The sequence below is a fragment of the Nicrophorus vespilloides genome, unplaced genomic scaffold, assembly GCF_001412225.1.
Source record: "Nicrophorus vespilloides isolate i.1.1-1 unplaced genomic scaffold, Nicve_v1.0, whole genome shotgun sequence".
In the NCBI taxonomy this organism is placed as follows: Eukaryota; Metazoa; Arthropoda; class Insecta; order Coleoptera; family Silphidae; genus Nicrophorus; species Nicrophorus vespilloides.
Genome location: NW_017095559.1, coordinates 139,449 through 148,930, shown reverse-complemented (window position 1 = coordinate 148,930; position 9,482 = coordinate 139,449). Strand labels below are relative to the sequence as shown.

Genomic DNA, 9,482 nt, shown 5'->3' with positions numbered 1-9,482 from the left:
TTTTAGTCTGTTCTTTTTTTTGTGTGTGTCTTGTTTGTAGTTCTTCTCAGTTGCCAAATGCAAATAGTGAACAGATCGTAACAGCAAAGTTATGACCTGAAAAGAGGATTCGTTCTATATAGATTATAGACCCAGAAATATTTTCGGGGTCGATTTCCGTCCTTTCCAATCCATAGATCCGCCACCCTCTCAAGTAATTGAACCTTGGAAATGGGTTGTTTTATTTATTGTTTTCCTTCCATTTCCTTCTTCCCTTAGTTCCAAATTGGAATCGCTTCACATGCTAATGATCATTATCCCATTAAATCCACCTGCGTGGATCGTGCCTTCCCGGAACATATAATTGCCTGCATTTAAAATTCTTTCATCGAAATGTCTTCAAAAATAATTACAGAACGTTTCATTACCTGCACTTGCCTCATTTAATTCCTTATGAATAATCTAGTATCAACGTTTATCACAAACGTTTTTTCACAATAATTTCCAACTTTTACATAGTTTGTAATTACCTAATAAGTATTACATAAAATAAACATCAAAATTTGTCAACTATAGGAGATGATTTTACATTTCAAAACTTTTAGTTTTAATATTTTTTTCATATTTCAACTTTTGTATATTTTGTAATAATTAATGTATAAAGTAGACAAGATGTTGGATGTTGTTGTTCCGATCATCGGGTATTTTCTTCAGGGAAAATTTATTAGTTGATAATGCAAAGGTTACAAGTGAATTTTGCATTCGTTTATTTATTTATTTTCAAATTTGTGTTCGCGTTACGTCGTGTGTATGAAAACCAGGTGATAAATATTGAACCAAAAAATGCTGAAAAACAGCGAAACAGCGTTTGATAAAGCGACGGACATTAACAAAAGCGCAAATTCCAAAAAAAAAAACAAATGTAGATGCGCAAAGCAAAAGCGAAACTGATTTTATTATTCTCTAATTGAAATTATCGACTGAACAGAAACAAAAAGTACAAGAATAAATAAAAAAGGTACATACATATCTGTTTGTGTACAAAGAATAACTGGCGTCATCGAAAACTGGCAGAGATCTGTCTTCCTTCTGCGGTTTCAATTCAATTTCGCTTTCAATATAATATAAATACGAGAATTGAAAGGAGATGAAAAAATAAAGAAATAAATAAAACGAAGGAGAAAAAAATTGTGCGTGCGTATAAAGGATCCGTTTTGTATCGACTGTATTGAATGCCTTTGAAGGGTGTAAAATCAATTTCAATGGAGCGAAATAAAAGTGGAATGGTTAAATGCTATTTTGTTCATTAGCTATACAAACGGGGAGAAAATGTTCGCTTTTTAAATAAAATCGTTAATAATTAGAGGACTTAAATCTTATTTCCTTCACATAAAATTTAAATAGTCTGTTTATTTTTTTATTAGTAGGAAAATATTCCTCTTTTATATCTAATTTTCTTCAGTTCAAATCAATCTTTTTTTTATCGAAATTTATTTTTATTTAGATTTTTTTTGTACTTTTATGTCATACTTATAATTGTTTATAAATTTTACAATTTCCTTCACTTTGAACTAATTTTATTTGTAATAAAAAATCTGTTTATTGTAATGTTAAGAAATATTTAATAATTTGAAGAATTTTAACTAATTAGACGTGAAAACAGAATAATAATTGTTATTTGTTACTTTATAATTTTCTATACGTTTCTTCTATTTATTATTTTGTAAATTGAAGTCTTAGATCATCTAATTGTGTAAATTTGAAGGAAATTATGTGGACTTTCTTTTTTAATCTATTTATACTTTTCTCCTATTTGCTGATTAGGTTTTTGGATAAGTTCACGTTTTCTAATCAAAAGAGAAATATTGTGTAAATGTAAAGGAAACAGTGTGAATCGATGGAAAGATATAAATTTATTTGCAGAGTACAATAAGGGTTGTTCGAGTGGACCTTAAACAAGAGAATATTGGAATGATTTTCCGCATCCGTTGTCTGATGTTGGGATGGGGCGGTGTTAGGACGGTGGAGTTGGAGGAAAGTGGAATGGATGGATGGATGCGAATCAATACTTCACTTTGACATGTAAAATGAGAATTTTTCAGGTTTCCTTTTTAGTGATATATCGTAGTTACCATAATAAGTACACATATTTTGCGAGGTTTATTATATTTCCGGGCGTATTGTATAAAAAAAAAAACATAAATGCTGCTCGGATGCCGGCTTTAACGAGCAGATAAAGAAGTAATGGTAAGAGTTGGTAGAGATGGAGAGTAAGAGAGAGAATGCGATGGAGCAACGTGGAATGAAATTTAATTCAATAGGTTGCATTATGTTCGGGGGAGGCCGTCCGTAATTGATGCACGTGAAGCTTTAATGGGTCGTTATATTATTAAAGCAGATTCGGGGCAAGATTTAAATATAATATGCAAAACCGTCCGCAAATACAATTAGCGTCGATTTAATTATGTAATGTTGCCCTATCCTCCTCCACCTCTTCATCCTGCTCACTATCATCGCATTTGCAACAAACCCCCGAAACCGAAGAGGCTCTAAATTAATAGGATTCGGAAATTACACTCACCGTAAGTATAAGAGATGAGGAAGGTCCAGTAGATGGCCGCAGCGCCGCTCATCCAAGTCCCCATCTTCGGGCGATGACGATGATATCTGGCGTTTGTGGATGGACGCTCGTATTAGGAAGTAGAAGAAGAAGAAGTACAAGAGTACGGTCTCGCTGTCTCTGGATGCTCGCTATCTGGAAAACAAAAGATTTCAAGAGATTAAATCTCGGCCACGCTATTTTTGGATGCTGCGGAGAGGAAACAAAAGAATGCATTCATTTCGAAACGAGAATCCTGGAATCGAGCGAAAGAGTAGAGCATAAGAGTATGCGAGAGTAAAGGAGAAAGAAAGATGGTTTCTATGTGAGTTGGTCGGTGTGTGTGTGTGTTCTGCAGTGCCAATTTTCCGTTGAGCTGAGGTTTAAGAGGGTTGTTAATGTTACAGCCCTCGGCGAACTTGTGCACTGGAAAATGGTAAGAGTAGCTAAAACCCCCCCAACAGCCATTACTCCGGGGCACACGTGTCCCGCAAAATGCGTCATTTAACAAGCATATTTTCCACACTTCCCTTTGAACTATTTTTTTTTAATTAAAGCAAGAAAAAGAAGGAATTCAACGATTTCGATTTATCCTAAACGCCCTTTATCTCTCTCTCCTTCAATTCATATATCTTTCTTTATCCCAGGATTTTCCAAACTATGCGCCATGAAAACTTGAAATGAAATAATTACTAAATAAATAATGAATGTTTTTCTCATTATTTTATATTGATTATGTGTTGTTACCTATTCTATAAAATAAACAACTTGTTTCGTGAAAATTTCAGGATTTTTCCATTGCAGGAAAAGTTTTGGAAACTCTGCTCACATACTCACATATGAGACACATCAATTTTATTCCGAAGGATAATTTCGCGCAATAAAACTTAATTGCGTTGCTGCAATCTTATTTCGTTGTTTGTTTTGCTTCTTTTTTTTTTTTCTTCTTGCGAATTTCGAGACGAGGGAATCTCGAAAATCTTCACATTAAGAATTCCAGATGCCAATTAGCCGCCCCTTGTTGTTTCCCTCCTCTTATAAAGGACGTATTCCACTTACCGAAATAAGTGCTCAATTAAAATCGACAAAAAAAAAACAAGTAACTCTTTGCTTCGCTGTTGTTCCCATAACAGAAATATTTTGATCTTCAATTTGAGTTCCATTTTTTAATCTGCAAGTTATGAATTATATCCTGCAGTTTATTTTTAATATTTATATATAGAAATATGTATCGTTGTTGTGCTTGAATTGAACGTTAATCCTAAGTGCTCCGAGTGAACATTAATCTTTCTTAAGGTGCGGCTAAGATTAACATGCATTTGCGTATTAAACGAATCGCAATTTATATGTTAATTGATTTTGTGTCTTCTGAAAGGATATCATTTTTTTTTATAATGATAACAATTGAAAAGTTTTATTTTGTTTTTATCTCGTGGTATTTGCAGTTGCAGGCAAAGTTGATGTTATTGTTGCAAAGTTTGCAAGCAAAGAACGTAGTATAAATAAAAGTGCATTAAGGTAAGGAAGAGTTTGAGTAAAGTTAAATTGGATGGACACGGTCTATGTATGGATGTAAGCGTCATACAAATGCGGTGGACAGTTCGAAGGGAGAATCGGACGAATGTGCATAATTTTCCATAAAATGTGCATGAAAACGAATTTCCTCCACCGGATGTATAAAGTGGCTTCTGGTGTTGCGGCTTTCGGAGCCACCGTTCCAACCGAATTTTCGCCAGCCCTCTGCAACTTCGGAACTATGCGGCGCGCGCGCTGACAGTAAGACGGGTAATAACAACCAAGCTAGGTTGTGGAGCTTGCGAAACCAAGTTTTCCAGCGACTGCTGAGACTACTACCACCACCGCTACTAGTACTACTGTATTAGGTGCGATCTCTGTTAAACATGTGCCCACCATCCCCTAATTCCCGACGCAAACCCTCATCCCGTGCGATGATGCAACTGCTATGTAAACTTGGCGAACTATGAGCCAGGCGTAATTCTTAATTACTTTTCACAATTACCAGAACAAATAACTCTTCTCTCCGCTCACTCCTCTTCATCTCCGCTCCTTTCCTCCTCATTTTTATCCTTCCCCAGAGCAAATTCCGGATACCAACATTATTCTGTTTACTCTTCATTGTAATTTGAATTGCAATCCCTCGCCACTCCTTTTCTTAAGAACACATAATTGTTAGTCAATATAACCCAAATCCTTGAACACATTTACAAATTGAATTTCAATACTTTTAAATCAGAACTCGTAACTATACATCTTCAATAGAAAATCAAAAATCTAATTTTATTTCTATAGTTTTATAAACATGAAATATTTATAATATTGAATTGTGTGAAAACAATTAATGCCAATTGAAATAATTCACATTGATTAAACAAAATCTTAAAATTCACAGTATAATACAAAGCATTTTATATAATACTATGATTTACATTGGAGAAATATCACTTTCGTATTAATGAATGATGTCACTACCACCCACGAATATTGACATTTCTCACATAACCTCATTAAAGGTCAGCATTTAAATAATCCCAATTATTTGCGTCTCATCATTTGATACTTACATAATAAATTTGGTAAAGAACGAAACCACCAACACTTAATATTTACACTCAAAAACTAATTAAACGTTAACGGTTTTAATCATAACATTTATCAGAATCATTCGACTTTGACGTTTGCAATAAACAGAAGCCACCCCTAAAAACGAATCAATTTTTATTCCTTTTTGTTTTATTTGGCCAACTTATTTAATTGTAATCCAAACAATTGTTATTCTCCCTCCATTTCCATTGTTATTGATATTATTGTGTCGAATAATATGCGTTTTCATGAGAAAAATGCGATATTTTGTAATGAAATTATTTACTAAATGTACTAAATTAAAAAAAAAATGTTAATACAGTTAAAATTGCAATAGAAGCAAATCGTTTAGAGTCTGTTGTCTGCGGATGGAAAGTTGCGAAGAATGCTTTTAAAGTTTCCATCCGAGTTTTGGGATAGTTTTGTTTCGAGGAATTTGTTTTCGCTTCGGTCCATACATCTTGATCCAATCGTCTTTTTTTTTTAATGACATAACCATCACTTACAATTCAAGCAGTTGTTTCAAACGCTGTTAGTTAAGTTTTAACAGTCAGTTTACTATTTAGATTGTTTGGTTATACAATTTTGGAAAAGGTGTACCACGTGTTATGGTTCTAGGTCCTATTAATTTCTTTATATTTCATTTTAAAATAAATAAAATAGGCAGACTGAACATGTCAACGTTTTTATTTGTGGAAATATTAATGTAAATGAAAAATTGAAACAAAAATTGCGTTAAATATTTGATGGTCTTACATCGATGATGAGTGATGGGGTGGAGGGATGAAGGTTTTTGGTATGAGTCCGAAATGTATAAATTCTGCGATGACCATAAATATATGATGACGTTCAAATCGATCGCAACCCGAAACGCAACGATATGAAGCAATCAAAATTGTTTTGCCCCCATGAATAATAGACATTTTTTTAATTTCGCATTTCGCATTTGGTAAATTAATGATTTATCGGCGGGACGATATTGAACGGAACTACTACACCTACAACTCTCTCCCTCTCTCTCACTCTCTCCATCCTACAACCCCTCACTTTTCGAAACGCTCTCTTCCCTCTCGCTCCAACGCACGTCCGTAATGTGACAGTTGAATGATGCATGTAAGCCGCCACTTCGATCGCGCCCTAATTCAATAAATAATATTACTCCACACACACATAACCAGAAAAAAAACCGGTATCATATTTTACAGCACATCTCTACTTTGTAAAAGGTTTTTTTTTTTTTAAACCAAAAAATATATATTTCTAAAATATGGAGTTTCTTTTTGTTCTGGTAAAAATGGGGTGAATATGTAAAATCGGGGTACGCAGATTTACGACCCTTTCATTTTCCCGGCGAACGGGAGATGGAACGAAGAAAAAAAAAAGGAAAAGGGGGCTGGCGTTTTTTTCTTGGCTGTTGAGCGGAGGAAGTGCAGGTTCTTTAAGGATCGTGCGAGCAATAAACTGGGCGATTTTGAACAGTTTCGATGACTGTTGGGAATTGGTTTCTTGTTTTTTTTTTCTATATATATATATATAATAATCTCGACGCTCGAAATCTCTGCAGGAATTGGCAGTTTCCACCGAATACCGTTTGCGTTTTCGGATTCAATCGCAAATGGACTAATGCCTAATGACATTATGGATTAACCTGAACTTGGCAAACGATACTTTTTCTTCAACTGGTGGATTTTCAGTACTTTCAGCGCATAACAAATATTTTAAGACTTAATTGATATCAATGATTTCCAAAAATGTCTTGAGTAATTTGAAAACTTTAAGACTTAATAAATATTAAGAAAGTCAATAAAACGACTGATCAATTGGTACTTTAAAGGGAAAGACTTAATAATTATCAAGTTTCTTTATTGTGTTTTTATCATGAATGAATGTAGGGTCTAGAGAAGATAAGGTGATATGTGGGAGATTAAGATGAAGCAAGGATTGCTTTTTATTATAGCGGTTGCTTAAAACATTGCTCCATTTATTTGCCTTTATTATGCGGGCTTTAGGGTCGAGTGTGAGAGTGGAACGACAATAAGAGATGAGGAAAGTCGAAAAGTCTTACGTAACGGACGTATCTTGCGTATGTAAATATATACATATAAATGCATAATCTGGATGCCGGTGAGATGGGTCACCGCGTTACGTCCCCGATGTAAGTCCGATTCTAATTCGTCGGGTAATTGCGTAATTTAAACGGATTGTAATCTAAATTGTCGTGTGTCGGGGATGGGAATGGGGACGAGGTAGGGGGAAAAAGGAGATAATGTAAGGGCGATAATTGTAAAATATTGAATGGGGTAGAAAGGGCGAAAGTGTGAGTGAGAGAGAGAAAGGACCGATTTGTATTCCCGAATGTTTCCCACATTAAATCCAATCGCCCGAACCCCGCCGCTCCACCAAACCCCAACCCATCCCTTCGCCATAGTCCATCCCTTCTCTGTATGTGTGTGCGCGGGGTGTAGGGGATGCTTTCGATCTTCTTTTTCCCTTTCGCACGTTTACGCTACATACACATTTCTTTATCTGATGGAGTGTCGATGCGGAGCTCGTTCCGCACTATCGGTCATCCCCAGATGCCCAATCGAAAATCCATCCCGGCTGCCCGAGCCCAGACCGCGCTGCATGTCTGATAACTACTGATAACGTTTGCTCGTCGGATTATCCCCGAACACAAAACCTTTTCTCCGCCGCAGAAGCTGTAGCAGTAGCAGCCGCCGCCTCCGACGACGACGACGGAATCATCTTTTATTAAATTTCACCGACACGAAATTTATTGCGCCCACAAAAGCGTCGAACGGCATTACACAACACGCACGCACCGAACGCCAGGTTTTACAATTTTAATCCGCCTGTCACATGCCCTTACGTTTTATTACTTTTTTTTTTGTTCCTTGCGCGCCGAAACCCTTTTACCAACTGAAGAAAACAGGTCCTGTTGTTTTGCTCTACATCTCTCGAACATCTTTCTTCCACCGTCAGACAAACTCACGCTACTCAGTTTATATAGAATTTGACAGGAGATCTAAATCAGTGCAGAAAACGTTATCTTTAAATACACAAGATAAACGTGTTTTTTTAAAGAATTTGTTTCAAGATTAAAATCGATGTTTCAACAAAATACAAGGAACATGTCTTGCCTAATTCTCAAACATCTTTTTATAAGATAAACTTACTCCACTCTTTCAATAATTAAAAATACTTTAGAATTTATTTTGAAATTGTTTCTTTTCTAAACATTTTATATAAGAATTTACTAAATAACCAAAGTAATTTGAATTACTTAATTATATCTAAAATATTATCTTTATATGATATTTTTAATATATAAAGTCCTTAATTAAGTCAACTAACTGTCTCAAGAATATAAATATTGTTTTCTTCTCACATATCTAAGACAATTGTGCTAAAATTCGTAATATTTATCTGTATTTCTTTAAAAAGGTTTCGTAATTTTAAAATCTTCTTTAATGTAGAAAATTATTAATATTTTGTATAGTTAAAATGACTAATACAGATAAGTCTGTATCAAGAAAATATAAATTGAATTCTCTCTCATATAATCTTCTAAAATATTATCAAACTGCTTTTATCTGTATTATGTAAGAATAGATGAAGAACTCAGCAAACATGACCAGAGCCGTGCACAATCTTAAAAATATTATCAAAGTAAATTGAATTTATCAAACTGCTACGATTTAAAAATAATAAATTGTAAGTTCTTGAGGTCAAAATTATAATATTTATCTCACTTTATAAAATAAATTTAATTATAACGTTTTTACGACTGCAATAAGTAAATATTGTATATAAATGTAGATAAATTTACATTAAATTGTCAATTATTTCATGTAATGATTCTTGAATGAAAGATTGTGAAGGATAAATTCAAACAATCTCGTTTTCTTTGAGACAATGAATTATAATTTACTTGGTTATGAAATTGACGAAAGTTTCAAAAGCTGAACTAAAATAAGTGATGAGCTTTTATAGGTCACTAATACAGAATGAAACCCCCATCTCGTTGAGGTACCGAGGACAAATTCTCGAGAAAGTCGATAAAAGTTTAAAAATATAATCTAACCCCCCAACTTTCAAGCAATTACTATAAATTATATTAGGTTAAGTAAGATTATTTTGTATATGAATATTATAAAATAATGTATTTTTATATAAGTTTAGATTGTAGGATTAATAATGAAATAAGTTCTTTGTGTATTGAGTCAGATTCTAGAATTAAATATTAGACAATTATTCAATACTAAAATAAGTAATAAGAGTTCAATTTTGTATTGAATCAAAT

The 9,482-nt window shown here is 33.9% G+C and overlaps 1 long non-coding RNA gene across 1 annotated transcript in view; it reads right to left on the bottom strand.

Moving 5' to 3' along the window:
- Positions 1-2,548: 2,548 nt before the first annotated feature.
- Positions 2,549-9,482, bottom strand: part of LOC108556620 — a 61,940-nt gene continuing 55,006 nt past the window's right edge. Inside the window, exon 3 of the long non-coding RNA XR_001890826.1 lies at positions 2,549-2,734. This is a non-coding gene — a long non-coding RNA (uncharacterized LOC108556620). The remainder of the gene's footprint in view (positions 2,735-9,482) is intronic.